Genomic DNA, 20,973 nt, shown 5'->3' on the forward strand with positions numbered 1-20,973 from the left:
ATAATTCATTAAGAATACAGATGTTGGTAAAGTGACTTTATCTTGTGTTTTCATCACTGCTGTTTAATAATAGAGTTTCAAATTATATAAATAAACTATATAAATAATATAGTTTCAATAAATTCTGATGAAACAGAACTGTTCTCTAACTTTTAGTGAAAGTTTGCAGAACAACCTTTTAATATGTTGACTGATTTCTAATCACCTTGCCTTTGTAAGTGGCATTACCATGTAGAAGGTTCATACCTATCTTTTGTGATTAAAGTTATAGGAGGAATGATTTTCTATATCCATGGATATTTCATATGTTGAAAGAGCTGAGGAGTTCAAATGAGCAGTGTGTCTACACCAAATCCAAATAGATAACTGAAAAGTGAAATATTCAACCAACTCTGAATTAGTTGACCATGCCATTCCATGTATCTAAGGAAATTGATTTTATTTTACCAAATAGTAGACTGGATGTTTAAGTTGTCATAAAGTAAACATAAGTCTCCATGAGTTTTTAATCTCAGAATGAAAAAAGAATCAAAATATCTTACTGGGTGACTCAAAGATGCTGTAGTGTCTACATGTTTAGTGGTGTCCTAGATGGTTGAACATATCCTTCTGACCATAGAGAATTTGATAGTCATATTTTATTACTACTCTATAAGGTTAGCTTAATTTCACATGGGGTATTAGCTGATATAAGAAAAATTTGTTTTAATAGTACATTGGGATCTTAAAAATTAAAAAGAAATATATTATACTTCCACATGTTAAGGAAAATTCTAAGGCATGTGAAGAGATTCAACATTGGGGTGGATTAATTAGATAATCTGGATTAAAAAAAACTTCTGCTGAATTCACTCATTTATTGACAATGCTTCCTAACTGGCTCCACCCTTACCTGATGGACAGATACTTGATCTATCTTAAAATGTCTAATCTCTTCTTGATTTATTGGCATAAACTCCTTGACAGGTGTTTTTGTTTGTTTGTTTTGAACCATGACTTCAGGAAAAGTTGCACCCTTGGAGCAGTGGTGACTATTGCACTCAGTGCTGTTTTCCTTGTGCTTTGTATTTCATCACAAATAGCGTTTCTATGATTCAGATTAGAAGAGGGGATATCTATTCAGATATTTCTGTTCTATATGTTTACAAGACTTATAAGATTAAATGAGTTAATATACGTAAATTGGAATAGTGAATGACACATACTAAGTGCTATAAGTCTTAGCCATTATTATCATATTTGCTATTATTACTATTACTTCCTTGTCTCGATTGTTTGGCAAATATTCTGCAAAGCTAACCCTATAATGACAATATTTTTTCCTCATCTCAAGCACATCATTGCAATCTCAAATAGCTATACATAAGTATTTTGAATTTTAGTTTCAGTTCTAATATAGAAAGTAATTTAAAAATACTTTTAAACTGTAAAATATAACATGTGTATAGAATAGTCCACAAAACAAAAATATAGCTTAATGAGGCTGGGCACAGTGGCTCACACCTGTAATCCCAGCACTTTGGGAGGCCGAGGCGGGTGGATCCCGAGGTCAGGACTTGGAGACCAGCCTGGCCAACATGGTGAAACCCCGTTTCTACTAAAAATACAAAAAAATTAACCAGGCATGGTGGCGGATGCCTCTAACCCCAGCTACTCGGCAGGCTGAGGCAGAGAATTGCTTGAATCTGGGAGGCGTAGGTTGCAGTGAGCTGAAATCGCGCCACTGCCCTCCAGCCTGGGCGACAGAGTGAGACTGAGTCTCAAAAAAAAAAAAAAAAAAAAAAAAAAAAAAAAAAAAAAAAAAAAAAAAAAAAGAAAAGAAAAGAAAAGAAAAAAAATATATCTTAATGATTTGTTACAAACTAACCACCCACAGAACCCACTCAAGTCTAGATATAGTATTGTCACCCTCTCGGAAGTGCCCTTCCACACTTCCTCTCAGTCATTGCCCCCTGTATGCTTCCTAAAGTCAACTAATATCCTGACTAATACTGTAATCATATCTTTGCTTTTTTTTTTTTTTTTTTTTTTTTTTTTTGAGAAGGAATCTCACTCTGTCACCCAGGCTGGAGTGCAATGTCGAGATCTTGGCTCACTGCAACCTCCACCTCCCGGGTTCAAGCGATTCTTCTGCCTCAGACTCCTGAATAGCTGGATTTACAGGAACGCACCACCAAACCGGGCTAATTTTTGTGTTTTTTGTAGAGACGCAGTTTCACCATGGTGGCCAGGCTGGACCTGACCGGGCGTGGTGGCTCATAGGTGGCCGGGCGTGGTGGCTCACATCTGTAATCTCAGAACTTCGGGAGGCCGAGGCGGGTGGATTCTTTGAGCTCCGGAGTTCAAGACAAGCCTGGGCAACATGACGAAAACCCGTCTCTAAAAAGAAAATAAAAAACTTGAGATTTTCATTGTATGAACATACTGTAATTTATCATTTTCCATTTACTGGTTGACGTTTGTATTGTTTCCAGTTTTTTTGATATCATGAATAATGTTGACAGAAACACTCTTGAACACGTCTCTTGAACCACATGTGCATACATTATTGTTAGTTATGTAAGTGGAAATAGTGGGTCAAAAAGCATACGTATCTTCCATTTTAAAAGATAGTTATATTGTTTTTCATATTATTTCTGCTGACATTACTCCTGTTATTAGTGTTAGAGTTCCCACTGTTCCACATTCTTTCATATACTAATAGTATTCGACTTTTTCATTCTGGTCATTCTCATTGGTTACCGTAGTATCTCACGATGGCTTCAATTTCAATTCCCCGTTTACTAATGACATGGAACACCTTTCATATTTTCCAGCCATTTAGATATCCTCTATTGTGAAGCAATTGTTTTAAGTCTGCTGCCCACATCACTGTTGCACTGACTTTCTCTCTTTGCTTTGTTGTGGACCTGAGACTCTTATGGTGTCTTTTAAAGAAAAGGAAGTTTTGAACTTTAATATAGTCCAATAAACCAACTCTTTGTTTCATAATCTTTCATGTAGACTAAATTTAATGTAGTCTGATTTATCAACCCTTTCTTTCATGGTTTTTCTGTTTTGTTTAAGAAGTCTTTCCCTCCCCCAAGGTCAAATATATTTTCTAATGTAGTCTTTTAGAAGTTATATAATTTGCCTTTCATATTTTTGTATATGGTGTGAGGTAAAGGCCAAGTTTTATTTTTTTTTCACATGGGCGCCCAATTGTCTCAGCACCAGTTGTTGAGATAATAATCCTTTCCGTGCTGTTTAGCAGTGCCATCTTTGTTAAAAATCAGCTGTCCATACTTGAATGTCTCTTGAATCTCTGTTCTATTCCGAAGGTATATTTATCATTCTTGTGTCAATACCATATTGTTTTAATAAGTGTAGTTTTATATAAATCTTGATATCAGGATAATTTTGGCCTTCATTATTTCCATATAAATTTAGCATCAGCTTGTTGAATTCCACAAAACAAAACAAAATAGAGCAAAAGACTGCTAGAATTTTTATTGGGATTTCATTGAATCTGTAAACAGTTTGGGGTACACTGATTAATTTCTAATGTAAAACTTTTTCTACACATTTTAAAATCCACTTTACCTTATTAGCCAGAGAAGATACTGTAGATGTCAGTCTTTCAAAATTTATTAAAACTTGCTTTATGGTCCTGAAGAAAGAAGAAGTAAAATCTAATACTATTAGTATTTGAAAGAATGTGGAACAGTGGTAACTCTAATTTTTATGAGGGAATTATATGTGCTCAGAAAGGATGTGAATGATATGTGCTTTAAAATGAATTATATGGCCTGAAAAGAAAATGTTCTGTGTCTGTGAGTTAGGTCAAATTTTATTAATCATATGTTCAAATTATCTAAGTTCTTACTGATATTTTGTCTGTTTGTATTAACATTTACTGAAAGGTCTGTTAGAATTTTCCACTATGGTTGTAGATTTGTCTATTTTTTCTTGGAGTACTATAAATTTTTAATTTAATATTGTGTGGCTATGTGATAATATGTTTATACATTTAGAAGTAAATTTCCCTGGTAAATTGAACTTTTGTCCTTAAGAAATAGACTATTTTATCTCTAGCAATGCTTTTTTCTTTCATACCTATTGTGTTTTAGATTGATATAATTATACTATTTTTTTGGTTTCATGGCATAACATTTATCATTCTTTTACTTTCAACTTTATGTATTTGCTTTAGGTGTGTCTATTATAGCATATAATTTAAAAATTCTATTATAATATTTTAATCTAAATTGAAACATTTAAGTCTGCTTTTAAATTTAATGTAAACACTAATTTGTTTAGATTTAAATACAAATATGCCACGCAAGCACTAACCAAAAGAAAGCTAGCGCCCCTTGTGGCTAACCCTTCTCCTTCTAGCTCTACAGTACTAGCAAAATCACTGTTCAGCTTCTTAGCCTTTCTGCTACCCCTCCGGGATTTTTCAAATCTCCCAGGGAATGAGTAGCTTCAAATGTAATGCTCATCTCCTTGGTTCCCAATCCTTCTCAGATCCTGGTCTCATAATTCTTCACTAATTTTTTTTTAACCTTTTGTGCTTTGGAGAATATATTTTTAAAAATATTTTGTTCAGTCTTTCTAGCTGAGCGTTTGTCCAAATTAACTAGTTTGCCATTACTAGGTTCCTGCAATCATGTTTTCTAAAAAGTCTTATGTAGAATGTGCTTAATTTAGTCATTGGAAACTATCTGTATATGAAAACAGAAATGATGCAAAATTGAAATTGGTTTTCAGAATGTAGGTAATCATGAAATACTGCAATTCTTTTGGGATGATCCTATTGTAATCTTAGTGCTATAGTAGCCCTAATCAGAGATCCAAAATAGTGTATACTAGGTCAGCAATACATTTCCAGGTTACAATATGATGACAGATACAGAAATCAATGTCATAATATAATCTCAGAAGCCTAAGGAAAATCCGAGGTGCATTGTACTTATTCTTAGGATAGAACCAACTATAATCCCTTATAAATGAAATGTATACTGTGATGTCATGTGTTTCTTTGTGTGAATTATTACAAGTGGTTCTTTTGTGAGGAAGTGGTGCTTTAATTCAAAACTCCATTTGCCTTACCTGATTTTTCTTTTAAAATTGTCTGTACACCAAACCTCTGTGACATGCGGTTTACCTATATAACAAACCTGCACATGTACCCTGGACTTAACAGAAGTTAAACAAATAAAAAACTAAAATTTACATTATGAATTTCCCCAGAAGTTTAGTTTGTATGGATGTTTCATATAATTTAAGTAAGAGACCAATAAATGTTTTGAATTGGATTTATCTATTGTACTTTCCTTTGATATTTAGCAAAATTTACATAGTTTTTTTCCCTTTCCTCTCTAGGGTATATTTTTGTTAATATATAGCTTTAAGTTAAATATTAGCAATCTTACTCTAAAAAAACAGTATTCAACTTATGCTTGGATATTTCCAAAATAGAATAATTGTTTAAAATATTTAGAGTAACAAAAATATAGGCTGAATGTATATATTTTACATTTTCTTAAAATACCCAACAGTAACTATTATGATTAGATACCTGACACTATTCTAGACAGGTTTATCAAGAACCTCCAGAGTGAAAACCTGCCATAGTAATCTGCTTTACCTGTGATAGGTGCTTATGCTATCAACATTACTTTAAGGGTTCTAGTGAAGGCTGCCTTTTCCATTGATAAGAACAATTCAAAGTTTCTTTTCAGCATGGGCTTTGGAGTCAGGTCAATCTGGGTTTCAATTTGGGTCTGTCACATGCCAGCTTGACTCTAGGTTCCCTAATATTTTTAAAGTTTGTTTCATTATTTGTTAAAATGGAGACAAATGGGGGGTCTAGAAAAAGAAAACACTGAGAGAGGATAACCTTCACAAATTTCAGAACGTCGGTGTGAGACGACCTGGGGCGTATGTTTCTGCTGCTATAAGATTTATATGTAGATATGTATAACTGAGTTTTGGGTTTACCTTGCATTTTACTTGGATTAAAGATTTGAACACATTAATGTATGCTCTTTTTGCCCTCTTAACAAAACACTTTTATATAATTTTATTACCAATTAAATTTTATATGGAATAGTTTGGGTAAAGGGGATTTATACAGAAAAAAAATCTGAGATGGCTACTGGTCTAGACCAGGTTGTCTGCAGACTACATCTTGTGGGCCAAATCTTCCTGCAAGCTGTGTTTATAAAGTTTTATTGGAACACAACAACTCCCATGCATTAAACATTATCTCGGGCTGTTTCTGTGCTTTTGTGACAGAGTCGAGTAGTTGTGATAGAGACCATATGCCCTGTAAAGCTTAAAATATTTACTATCTGGTCCTTTGGAGAAAAGGTTTGCCATGCCTGGTCTAGAGGATAAAAATAGAGGAAAATCAAGCGAGGCCTGGTGGTAGGCTCTTTCAGCAGTCCCCTATTGGGTTATTCCTTCTAATGTCTTTCCTTTCTTCTTCCTTTCTTGCGCAAAAAGGAAGTGCTAAACAAGATTGAACTCTTCTGTCCCGTGAGTCTTCATTTTCTTAGAAAGGAGAATCTGACCAGTCATTAATAACACCTTACTATGAGTTAATTTGTGTGTGCCAAACCTTTCTTATGAACAATTTTGTTTTTAAAAGGAATTGATACAACGCTAATTTGTCAGTTTGTAACACAAATAAAAAATAAAAATAAACCCAGGAATGAAAATGTATTGAGGGAAGTTTATTCAGTAGGATAAGTCTTTTAATATTAGAACTTCAGACTTTTTGGAAACTGGGTAGGAACAATGTTTAAGATGTCAACAAGACTTTCTTGGTGTGCTCAGGTTAGGCAGACTGTCACTTCACTTTAGTGGTCAGGTTTGTTTCCAGAACATTGCCATTTTTTGGTGTGTATATATCTATGTCTTAAATATATAATATCTGTTTTTCTTTCTATTCTTTCTTTATTTCAGCTCATACCCCTAGTTATGCATTCCTCAATACTTTATTTCCATGTGTCTGAAGAACAGGCTTAACGGTGCCTTTAGTTATAGATATTTGTTTTATAACCAAATAACTATACACTATAGTGGCCAATAATATATTTAATGTGGTTATGATAATTTTACATTACCATGATTATCTTATCATCAGTGTTTATTCAGCTCTCAAATGGGCATTCATTCGAAACATAGATGTACATTATTAAGCAATATGATAATATGTTTAGTTAACATGTTTAGTACTTAACCATGTACCAGTACTTGCTGCTGCAAAAACTCTCTCTCTCTCTGTATGTGTGTGTGTGTATATATATATATACATACACATATATGTGTATATATATGTATAAAATGTTCATTTTAACTCACTCAATAGCATTGCGGTAGGTCCTATTTTTATCAGTCTCTTATTTTATAAATGAGAAAATTGAGATACAGAGAGGTTAAGTAACTTGCTCAATACTACAGAGCTGGTAAGCAGAGGAGTCAGTATTAAATCGTAGGCAGTGTGACTCTAAAGTTCCTGTTGTTAGGCATTGTGCTGTATTGCCACAGACACATATGCCAAACATTAATATTTGCTTATAAAAGATATTTAAAAAGTAATAAAATATTCTTTTGAATAATTAGTTCTGCAAATGAATCTAAAATAAAATTTAATTGACATATGACGTAAAATTGGTAGAAATAATTTGTTTCATAAAGAATATTGTATTTATAAAATAAATCCTGGTCTCCTTTCCCCAACTAGTTTTCTGTTTGTTTATTTTTGCCAATTTGTACTATTCTTGTATTTTTTGATTTATGCATGCACCATCTTTTAATAAAATCAGAAAAGGGAAACTAATGAAAGTCAATATACCTTTGCCAAGGCTAAAATTAATTGTTCTGGGGTGTTTTCTGTTGAATGACATTTAGGGATTTACTGCTGCCCTCCTGGCTGCTTCCTTGTCTCTCAGTGAGCCTCGTAAGTTGGAAATCTGCACGGGTACCCCAGGGTCATACACTGAATCATATACTGAGCTTTTCTCTGTATTACGTTTCAGACAAAATGATTACCGAGTGTTTTGTAAGGACATAACATGGTGTAGTGGAAAGAACATTGGACTGGACATCTCAAGTCCTGGGTTCAAAATCTGATTCCACTGATGACTAGCTGTATCGTTGGGCAAATTACTAAACATCTAAGTTTCAGTCAACTTATTGGAACATGGGGATGATAATATCTATATCGTATGATTGTTTCTGAGGTAGTAAGTGAACATGTGTTCTTAGATGTTAATTAGTCTTTAAATTGAACTTTTTTCTCCTTTTGAGATCTTGATGAGGCTAGCACATACATATCAAATGGATTTGTGTTTGCAAAGTGCAAACTGTATAACTCGTCATTTTTCTTGCATTACTTCACTTAAATACATAAGTCTTACTTGGCAGTATCATGCTATACCTGTCAAAAATGGTAGTAATGAGAAAAACATAACCATGTTTAAGAGCAGTTTTGTTCAGGGTAACACTTAGACTTCAGGTTCTGTAACAGCTAGATGGGAACCTGTTACAAATATATTTTCTTTGTTCCTCATCAAAAATGAAGAAACCAGTGACTGCATCAAGATAAAAATGTGTAATGCTGTCTTTATTTCCTTTGGAATTTGTATGACACAAATGGGAGATATTTTTGATAAATAACATGTTGGGTAGTTTTTGTATCCAAAGAGATAAGGCTTTTTAAAAGACTTCTAAGTTCTTAATTTTCATCACAGTGTCATGAGGTAGTCAGAAAAACATAATGTTCCTTTGTGTAATTAAATTAATAAAGCAGAAAATCTTTTTTTCAAACAGATTCTGAATGACTATACAGCTGCTCTCTGTGCTGTTTATGTTCGTGGATATTTGGCTTGGTGAATAGCAGGAGGTTAGGAATGATTTCACTTTCAGCTCCAATTATGAAGACATAGAAAGAAAATCAGTGTTGAATCACTGCATATTCATTCCTAATCAGGAAGGTGGCAAAAAAAAAAAAAAGGCAGGAAAGAAAGGAAAAAAAAAATCACTGTATATTCACAGGCCAAAGATGTCATAAAATATTCGGAAGTGGTATTTTCTTTGAAACTGGCAACGCTCTGACATGCACCAGTGAACTCTTGGAGGAATAGATACAAATATACTATATATATATATATACACACACACAGTAGCCAAAGACTTAAGAAAGGAGTTTTTCTAGTCTGTCAGATAGTCCCCTTAGAGCTTGGATGCTTCATGGAGCTTCTCTTGTTAATTTCTACTGAAGTGCCATAGGAAAAATCATAATGTCTGGTTGTTGATGTAGCAATGCAACTTTACTTCAGGAAATCTTTGTTTTTTGATAGAAATAGATATTTGTCACTAATAATTTTTCTAATGGCTTAATGTACCAGTTGCAAAGTGTTGCAAAGCTAAATTGGCCATATACAGTGCCTTTCAGGGAGGGCTATGGTTGTGTTTGCAGCTAAAATCTCTACAATTAGCAGGTGTATCCCAGAAATGTTAAAACATTAACCTTATGATCTTTTGCTGGGAGCAATAGTAATTCGTAACCATATCTTTTTTAGGAATTTGTTTGCATCCAAAAATGGGGAAAAGGGTTATATGCTGTTGAACCCCAATTAGTCATTACATTCCTTTAATCAGAAGATGAAGAAGTCTGAAATGCCTCCTCTTAGAATTAGCCAAAATAATGAGAGTCTAAAAGATAAAGTTTAGAGCTGTAATCTTTGCCTTAAGGATGGTTCCACATAAAATGAGATCATCCTGGCTCATGCTGGACTTTGTAATTCAATTCCCAGCTTTGGATATTTCAGATATTCTTTGTGTACTCTCTATTTTTATAGTACGATTTTTTCCTAGTGTATATTGCTTTGGCAGGTATTCCTGCCAGGCAGTTTTTTTGCCTTTCCATAAATTTAAAAAGCCCCATATAACAGTTTAACACATTCAATAAACAGACTTTATATGGAAATAATTTTATGACTTGTAGCAAGTTAAAGTTTATCTTAAAAAGTTCTGTTTTAGGTTTGCAAGGCAAACGAATCATTAGGTGATTTAAGAGCCTATGGTAATGATAATTTAAATAAAAACTCTAACGTAAACCTTCTGCTCCAATATTCATTCACGTTTCCGTCAAGCTAAGAGGAAAATCTGGACGATGTACTGGGGCAGTGTTTAATAAGACAAAATATGTCTTTATAAAATTATTTTGCTTACATTTGTAAAAGTGACAGCTTAAGAAGATACTCCTATAACTCTGACAAAAGAATAGAGGTGCAGTAGGTCAAACAGCTTTTAATGGGCCATGCCATCCTCTGAGTTTGCTTTCGTAACTTACAGGTTCACATTTGTTTGGGTCCACCTTTTTTGTATAACTTCTTCTTAAGTTTATTTATATAATTTGTTCCTACCAGTGCCCTGGGTCATTTATTACACCTATTAACTTCTCTCTCTGAAGAGATTCTGCCAGAATTCTTTAACAACCATCTTTGAGTCTGTTTCTTCTCTCTTTAAATTTGAGATCAAGGATTTTGCTGGCACAGTGCGTGTTGAGCCTGCTTTGCTGCTGTCCTGATTATCTTTTGCTGTGGATAGAGGTACATGTAATTCACCATACGGATACAGTTTGTGTGTGGAAAACACTTTAGAAATGTAAAACTCACACAATTTTTTTGATCTCACATTCAATGCTAGCTGGAGCAGTCTCTTAGTATTACATTAAGATATTTCAATGACTTCTCTTCTAAGGATAGTTTTCCATTTTTTATACTTTACATTTTGCCCATGGATTGAGATGAACATTCTCTTCGTATCATACTTTTGTTTTTCTCTGGAAAACATAGGCTGGGAAACCTTCACTCTAACCAATCTTTGGCCAGGTGCACCAGAAGCTTAATTATTAGAATCTCTGTTTGTTCAAGTCCCCCTCTTTTCTAACATAATCTCAAAGTCATTTAATCATGTTAATTAGAATGATTTTGATAAAAAGTAATTTATAGCAGAACACAACTATGCAATAGACTCTGTTAAATGCTGGAGACAATTTTGAAATTACATCTACATGACACCAAATTAGTTGGTTTAAAAGGCAACGTTCTTTAATATTAAGCAACAATTGAAAATTATTTCACTAACTGTAATAGATGCCATTTTAAGAAAATTATGTCAAGGCATTTATTTAAAATAGTCAAGACAATAAGTTATTTTATAGATTCAGCCACATGAAACTTTGAAGATTAATTCTAATTTGTTGGCCTTTAACACAACAGCATGAAAAGATTCTATTTAAAAGGTCTTTACAGACTTTATTTTAGTCTCTAGGACAGACTTTAAAGGTAATTTATTTGAGTGAACTTAATGAAAATCAACACTCTAATGGTTGAACTTAGTAAAGCAGTTATATGCCAGATATAGCTGGAACTTTCAAAAACAAATATTCTGTGTAATTTGGGGTTATTTGAATTGGATCTTTCCTTATAGAATGAACAGCTAGTTATCAAGATAATCTGTGCTTTTAATTAGTGTTTCTTGATTTTCATATAGGTGTAAAAGGTACTAAAGAGATTTATAATATGCCATGCAGCAATTTATTTGATGTCCAAGTTTAGGTTCTGTTATGTGAGGGTGCTTCTTACTGTTCCAGGCATTGATTCAGACTTAATCACTCCAATGTCTTACTATCATTCTTCTGACTTGGAAGACAACAAAGCAATTTATTGAGAAAAAAACTGCACTTCCATTTTGTATTGGATATTACATACGAACTAAAATTACACAAAGGCTTGGGAATCTTAAACATACCCATGGTGAAATATATTCCTTTCCAAATTTCTAGCTTTTTAGGGTTGGGGATGGGGCACAATCATGGACATGTGAATAAAAATGAAGATAGCAAACTGCTAGTTGATAGAGACTATTGGTTGCCTACCAAAATTTGTTCCCTCCTTCCTTAATAATAGAATTGTAGCAAAGGTAAACTAAAGACTACGTATTCCAATTTTCCTCAGAGTTAGGAGTGTCCATGTCTAAAATCTTACCAAAGGTATGTGACAAGTTAGCTGTGACACTTCTGGGCTTGGATCTTGGGACTTTTTTTTGAGACCAAGACTCACTCTGTTACCCAGGCTGGAGTGCAATGGTGCGATCTCAGTTCACTGCAACCTCTGCCTCCCAAGTTCGAGCGATTCTCCTGCCTCAGCCTCCCGAATAGCTGGGACTACAGGCACCCACCACCACGCCCGACTAATTTTTTGTATTTTAGTAGAGATGGGGTTTCACCATGTTTCCCAGGATGGTCTTGAACTCCTCAGGTCAGGCAATCCGCCTACCTCGGCCCCCTGCTAGGATTATGGACGTGAGCCACCACGCACTTCTGGAACATTTTTAATGAGCTGAAAGCGATGTGTCTGCATCCAGCTTGCAAATGCAAAAGAGGAAAATGCCCTACAGGATAGCAGACTAACAAGGTGGGAGAAACACGGTTCACGAATCATGGGAACTAAAGATCTGCATCAACCTAGAAGACTAATTTAGAACTGGTTGTTACATCAGCATAACCTTCATTCTAACTAATCTTTGCCTATCAGTACCAACAGCTTATTGACTAGAATTCCTATTTGTTCAAACCTCTCTCTTTCTTAAGTCAATCTTGGGATGACTCACAAACTCTTCTCAGTAGCCGTTGAATTGCTCCTCTGCAGCTGCCTGAACCAAACTTTTCCCTCTGGCTTTAGTTTGGATGTCTTGTCATATCTTCCATTTACATGACCTCAGCATACCTTAAAGCCTGTGGATATTGGTAGTGACTCCTGTCCTATAAGCCCGAGGGATCCTCTTTTCTTCTCTAAGCATGGTTCCTTTAATGCTTGCTGAGTAGCCTCCTTTCCTTCCATAGTTCCAATAATTTTAACAGCTCCCCAACCCTCTTGCCCTCAAAGGGTAGATTTGTTAGAAAACTTATATTTGACTCTCACAATCTGTCTTTTAGTTAGCATTCTAGAGGAACTCAGGGCCAAGTCCCTGGGACAAAACTGGTAGATCAGTGTCCTTCCTCACCATCCAATAATATACTGCACCTCGGAGCCTGAGAAGGATAGTTGCGGTGCTACCCTCAGGATTTATGTTATCCTAAGGATTTAATGCACCAAATCATAATGCTGTCTTCTTACTACTTTAATAATAATAATAATAATAATAATAATTATTATTATTATTTGAGATGGAGTATCATTCTTGTTGCCCAGGCAGGAGTGCAATGGCGTGATCTTGGCTCAATGCAACCTTGGCCTCTTGGGTTCAAGCGATTCTCCTGCCTCAGCCTCCTGAGTAGCTGGGATTACAGCTACCCCAGCTATTTTTTTGAATTTTTAGTAGAGACAGGGTTTCACCATGTTGGTCAGGCTGGCCTTGAACTCCTGACCTCAGGTGATCCACCTACCTAGGCCTCCTAAAGTGCTGGGATTACAGGCGTGAGCCACCGTGCCCAGCCTACTTTCATAATTAGACTCCCCGCAAAGACATCAACAACTTCTTATCTAATTAGTAATATTCCAACCTAGTAATATTATTTCTCTCTTGAAGAAATTGTAAGTTGTGTTCTTAAATATTTTAAAATTAAACAAATAACTCAATCTTTCTCAGCCACCCCGAGGAATAAATTTTTCTTTGTAATATCTAGGAGGAAACATGATACAGCGAAAAGAAAATTAATTAAAAGTCAAGATCTAGGTACTAATTCCAGTCCTTCCATTTACCTACTGTTTGATTTTGAGCAAGTCAATTCACATTTGTTGATCTCAGTTTGATTATCTATAAAATTGCTGCTAATAATACCTACTACCCAGAATAGTCATATATCATGAAATTGTAGCCTCAATTCTGACCTGGATTTAGAGTTAGACCTCTTCGGTCATAAATATTTCTAGATCATTTGTTTTAAAGATGAAATGATTTTTTATGTGTAGAATAAAAGAATGTTAACAAATATTTTATTGCAACAACTCTTGTGTAAATGAGGACAAGTATTTCCTAATATAATTAGCATTTATATTCTTATTGAACCCTATTGAATTATGCATCACTTCCTATAAAGGACAGCTGTCCTTAATTTTGGAATATTTCACTTCAAAATGTACTTACCATTTTTATTTTGTGTATGTGTGTGTGTGATATACATATTACCACAGAATAGATAAATTTTGACCTTTAAGAAGAACCTGCTCTTCTGCTCTGGGTTTTCTTTGAGTTTACTGTAGTATGATCTGTTTTTATATGCTACATGATTCCTGATTCCTAGTTCCACGTCAGGAACTTAGTAGCATCTATTAAGTCCAGTAGAAGTGGGTGGGTGGCTCAGGCTACACGATTTCCCATTTTGCAACATAGACTTTTTCTCAGTAGCCACTCTGCTGAGCTACTGACCAGAATGAGTTGATTTAGCTTTTTAAACTTGAATCTATCCTGTTGCTCTCTTGGGAGGATATGTCCTAAGAATGTACTATACTAAGAGGTTTAACAGGGAGAGAGCTGCCATTAAACACTCTTCTTAAGATCATGTTGGAATCAATGATCTAATCCCACTAGAAGTGAGTTATTGACTTCTTAATGTATAAGGGAGGCATTGGTTCCTGACGTTTGGTCTGCTTCTCCTCCAGGGAACAGGGATCTGCTAAAGCCTTAAGGAATGTGAGGAGTTACCCCATATGGGAGGAGGAAGTTGGCTGTTAGAAAGTCACAAAGGAGGCCAGCATTTCTGCCTTCTATATTTTCACTATTTAGGCTTAATATTTAAGGGTGTGATTTATAAAGGAAGCATTCATTTTATATATATTGTTCCCTGTTTGAAAGCCTATACGTGTGGCAGGCAGCTAGCAGATGAAATAAGAGAAATTTTGTCATAAGATGTTTACAAACTTAGACAATCCATGGGGAACAGAAAGAATTGTCTTGCTTAACTTAAGAGTAGCATATCAAAAGCATTAATTTTTTCAGATAAAAAATAGTTTTAAACTGTTTTCAGATTTGATAGGTATATACAATTGTATTGAAAATGGAAGGAAGATAGAAAATATGAAAAGGAAAATATCAATAGTTCTCAATACTATTATTCAGGCAAATATTCATTTTAAAGTTTTTGTGACGATCCATTCAGATATATATTTTTTGCAAACTTAAATATACAGAGTTTTGTATATATGTAAATGCATGTAATATATATAATATCTTTATGTGTGTTTATCCTCATACTATATGAAAATTATTTTCAACTGGGACTATGCAGCCCACCCACCCACTCAAATATCAATGGCTCAGTGATCCACTTTCAATTGTGAACTCTGTAAAATTTCCTATGATTTATGGCAGCAAACAGTTGAAAAGCATTGTACATATTCTGCTTTATAATTATAATCTATTCTCAGTGATCTTCAGACCTCTCTATGTCAATGAACACCTAAGAACATTTAACATGAGATCTACCCTTGGACAATGTTTTTTTTTTTTGAGACAGAGTCTCACTCTGTTGTCCAGGCTGGAGTGCAGTGGTGTGATCTGGGCTCACTGCAACCTCTGCCTCCTGGGTTCAAACAATTCTGTCTCTGTCTCCCGAGTAGCTGGGACTACAGGCATGTGCCACCACACCTGGCTAATTTTTGTATTATTTGTAGAGATGGGGTTTCACTGTATTGGCCACGCTGGTCTCAAACTCCTGACCTCGTAATCTGTCCACCTCGGCCTCCCAAAGTGCTGGGATTACAGGCGTGAGCCACCGCACCTGGCCTGGACAAATTTTTAAGTGTAATACTTAATTATTGATTATGGGTACAATGCTATACAGCATTTCTCTAGTGCTTATTCATCGTGCTTGACTGAAACTATATGCCCCTTGATTAGTAACTCCAATTTCCCCCTTCTTCAGTCCCTGGCAAACACCATTCCACTCTTTGATTCTCTGAATTAACTATTTCAGATACTTCACATTTATTTAACAATGATTTCACTGATGAACATTGTGCTTATTTCCATTTCTTTCCTGCTCCTATTATTAATCATGCTTTGAAGGACATTTTTGTTCCTACATTTTGTATGTTTGAGTCTTTATCTCCTTGGGATCTATTTGGGATCTACTGGAGGAAGGATGTCTGAGTCAAAAAGAAGGCATTTAATATTGATGCATATCGTTACACTGACCTCCAAAAAGATTGTATCAATTGACACTCCTATTAACAATTTATGAGTTTCCACATAGCACTGATCTTTAAGATCTTTATCAATTGGCTAGGTGGAAAGCAGTGAATCATTGTTTGCATTTGAATTTTGGATTAATAATGAATGTATGCATTTGATTAGGAGCCCAAGCTGTGGAGTGTGACCATTTGAGTTTATATTCCAGCTTTATCACTTACCAGCTTTTTGACTTTGTGCTAATTATTTAACCTCTCTATGTCTCAGATTAGTCATCTGGGAAAAGGTAATAATGATAATACTGACCTCATAGAATTGTGAAAATTAAACTAATTAACACACATAAAGCTCTTACAACATTTCCTGGTAAACTCATTCTCAGTAAATGTTAGCTATTGGTATATTTTAATGTTATTTAATATTTTACTTTTCCTTTCTTCATTTGTATATTCAAGTTCTTTGATCTACTCTGTTATGATGTTCTATCATTTATTTAGTACTTTGATAGTAAAGTTTTAAAATATGACAGATATTAACTACTTGTCTGTCCTGCATGCTACAAGTATTTTGGCTTTTTTGTTTGGCATATCTTTATACCATATAAGGTTTTACCACTTAAGTAAAAATATACTTATTTTTTAATATTTCTGGGTGTAAAAAAGTCTTTTTCATCCTAAAGATTATTTAAAAATTCACCTGTGTTGTCTTCAAGAGAGGTAATGATTTTATTTCTCACATTTAAGTCTTTGATCCATCTTGAATTGGATTTGATAGCAGTCATGCAGGATCCACAAAAGCTTTACTTTTTGACGATGACAAAGTGATCAGTTTGAGTACCACGAGGACTTACAAAATTAAAAGTAGAACTTCCAGTTTCCCTTTGACGGACAAAATCTAAATTTATCTTTTGGGAAATTTTTTCCTGATATAAGGTAGGATTGTAGTTTTCCCACTCTCATTTTCTTTTATGTTTCTCTTCTTTCTGTAAAACATCTGCTCTTGGGACTTCCATGAAAGCTTAACAGATATTCTTCCCAGGAGCCAAGTTATTCCCATCGTATCAGGATTTCACATCAAGATAATTGATTTTAAATGTTGCTTTTTTTCACAAGATTAAATAGTTCCACATAACAATTCATACTGTGAACACTGTTTAGACTAACACCACTAAAAATAATTGTCAGTTAAGATGAATGATTTTATTGCTGCTTCAAGATCCCTTTGGAATTTTGACTTCTGCTGTGCATTGGCCAGGGTGACAATTATATCATTTAATCAACATACCTAGTAATGTTTATTAAATATAAAAGTATCCATATCAATGAACTTGATATGACCTATTTTGTTATTAATGTAACACAGATAGTATAGTTGCATGTACATGTATTGAATGTTTCTTGTGTAGCACTGCAGATCCACTTGGCCACATCTTTCATTTCAGCCATTGCTGCAGGGAACAGTTATGAACAGATTTTTTTTTTTTTTTTGTGTGACAGCGTCTCCCTTTGTTGCCCAGGCTGGAGTGCAGCAGTGCCATCTTGGCGGGCTGCAACCTCTGCCTCCTGGGTTCAAGCATTTCTCCTGCCTCAGCCTCCCGAGCAGCTGGGATTACAGGCATGCACCACCATGCCAGGCTGATTTTTATATTTTTAGTAGTGACGGGGTTTCACCATGTTGGCCAGGCTGGTTTCGAACTCTGGACCTCAGGTCATCTACCTGCTTTGGCCTCCCAAAGCGCTGGGATTACAGGTGCGAGCCACTGTGCCTGGCCTGTGCACAGATTTTGACCTGTTTTGTGTAGGTACAACTGGAAGTGCCTTGCCTCAGTCCTTATAAAGCTTCTCTGACACCAGAAGCCTTGGATTCTTGAACACATATGAACAACCTGCCTGTGTGGGTGAGTTTATGACTCATGGGGCAGACCTTGACCAATATGGCATAGAAATGGACAGGAAATGCTCCACCCTTGCATCCTTCCAGAGAGTGATTTGGAGATACAGTATAGTCCATAAGTTTTCTCAGAAGGTCCTGTGGATCCAGGAACCAGTTGCATCCAGGAGTGGCCACTTCTGTATTGCATCGTTGTATTGGCTGCCCCTCCTTCTGTATCCATTCTTGTCTCTCTTGCCCCTTCCTGTCCCCTACTCCTGCAATTATAGCTTTTGTAAACCATGGATGCATTAGTCTTTGTCTCAGGCTGTTATTTTTGGTGTTTCTTAGACTAAAAAATTCATTAGAAAAAGTGTTTAAAAATTATTTCTGATCATTTGTATATTGTGGTTTTCATGAACTATTTATTTTTGCTTAAACCACAGAAAATCTACTAGAGAACAGACCTTTGGAATTTTAAAAACATCTGCTGAAAACAACTATACTCCGTTCATTTTTAGTTATTTTGCTTTAAAAATTGACTTCGAATCTTCTATTTCTTCCTTTAATAACATTAAATATTTCTTCTTTAGAAAAGAAATCCCATTAACTCAGCAAAAAGATACAGAGAATTGACTTGTATGTCAATTGTTTCACTTTAATTTGAGATAATATAAAATTATTACTCATTTACTTAGACTGTCATTTAAAATGTAAAGTTGATTTAACCATTGATATTGAATTATTGTTACTCTTACAGAAGTAAAATACAAAGAATCAAATCCTATGACACATTCACATACTCAACTCGGAATAAACCATGGCTTTGGTGTAAATTCATTATGATAAATATTTTAAAATATCTAAGTAATGTAGGAAGGAAATAGCATTTAAGTTCATAAACCAACAATTCATGTAATAGTCGTAAACTTTGAAGCACTGTATTTACCGACAATTTCATTTGCTATGTGAGATTTTCAATATGCTTCTAAATTAGAAATTCTGTACACTTTATGGATAAAGAATAGCTTCCCTAATCTTTGGCCACTAGAGGTCATGGCAGCTCCATATAAGAAGCCTAGGATGGGGGAGGGGTTGACTACCGAATGGTTCGTTTTCAGACTTCAGCTGCTCTGTTGTACAGAAGTGTACGGTTCTGTAGCTTATAAAACCAGCCATTTTACAAAATTCAGGACTACCTCCAGCCAGTGTAAAAATCCAACTAATTTTGGATTTTTTATGTGGTGATGTATATGTTAATAAAGCAAATGGTTGAAAACAATTTACAACGAATTCTGCTTTTTGACAATGTTGTCATTGCTTTGTACCTACTCTACCTCCTTTATAACAAATAAAACTAACCAACTAAATGACTCAGGGAGCATCGAGAGTGATAGCAAAAGGAAGGTTCTAAAAACCAGCTGGTTTTACATTTTACCATTAGCTGGTAAGACCCATCAGCTAATGAGCGAAGAAAGATAATTTATAGCATTTAAATAGCTGAAAAGAAATCATGATCTTCTTATTAGATGATGAACTTATTTTCCTTATTTTATGTTGAAAAAATGTGGTGAATAACTGGGCATAGCTCTTTGGCAATCCATACCTGAGTGCAAAGGCATCACAGGGTAAGGTGGTGGTTAAGAATATAGGCTTTGGGGTCCCAAAGCCTAAGGTTTGAGATGTGGATTTTCCCCTACATGTTACGTGATGTTTTATTGCTTCATCTCTAAAGAAGAATAGTCGATAATATTTATCTTGAAGGGTTGTTTTAAGGTTCAAATAGGTTTGTGAATATAAAGTTCTTAGCACAGTGTCCTCAGCATTGTAAGCAATCAATAAATAGCTACTCTCATTATAAAGATGAAATTTCATATCAAACACTTTAAAATGAAAAGCCCAATACTTCAAAATGCAAACAGAGGATAAGCTTTAATTAGTTTTCTAGCAAAATATAGTTCTGAAATAGAGGATAGCATAAATAACCCTCCTAAAGTAAAACCATCATGGACTTGAGACTGTGTCCATGGAAAGGAGTTGCTTACTGCAGTGATCATTGCTAATATCTACAATGTCAATTCCCCCATTTTTATTATTTTGGTTTCTTATAGTGATAACAGTGTCCAGAAAGGCTGCTGATTTCTGATTTCCTACATTCCACCTGAAGGTTGGCGGTCTCAGTCAGATGGCCCTTAATTGTGCTGGGTCCACCGGTTTCCTCTCAGTCTGACAGTTAAGCGTTTAATGTAGAAAGGGCAGCAGGGCATAATCCCAAGACCATGCCTCACATTCCAGAGGGTCTGAACCAGAGACGATTCCATGACACCTTCTTAATATGCATAAAATAATGTGATATTGGAGGTGCCAGGGCAGCAGACATCTGTCTTTAAATGTGCTCTTCCAAAAAATTGATGTATATGATACCCAGAAAAAAACCTTGTATTTATTTGCGCATATGTGAATAGTAACCTGAAATACTTTCATATTTTAAAAGTGTTTCAGCACATAATATTAACGTGATTGTATTTTCAGAGGGATGAAAGGGACAAATGAAACAGCGGGGTGGGTGCGGTGTGACTCTGGAGGGAAGGACAAGATCAGGGAAAAGTGGTGGAGAGACTTTGCCATCCATTAGTATGGCTTTGCCAGCTTCAGTAAGATTTAACACGTTGTTCTCCTACTTGCTAGAGTTTTTAGAAAACTTTGGTGTAAAGTCTCAACAAAAAGACTGAAGATGGGATACAAAAAAGGAAAATCTGGTGAGTAAAAGGATTTACTTCAATAAATCCCCAAATCCTACCACAAGTGGAATGATCATTTCAAATACTATAAGGGAGAAAATGAATCAGCCATGTACTAACAATTACAGAATGAGACAATGATTCATATGAAAGGCAGAATAATTACTGTGAA

Source organism: Papio anubis, chromosome 3 (genome assembly GCF_008728515.1).
Source record: "Papio anubis isolate 15944 chromosome 3, Panubis1.0, whole genome shotgun sequence".
NCBI lineage: Eukaryota > Metazoa > Chordata > Mammalia > Primates > Cercopithecidae > Papio > Papio anubis.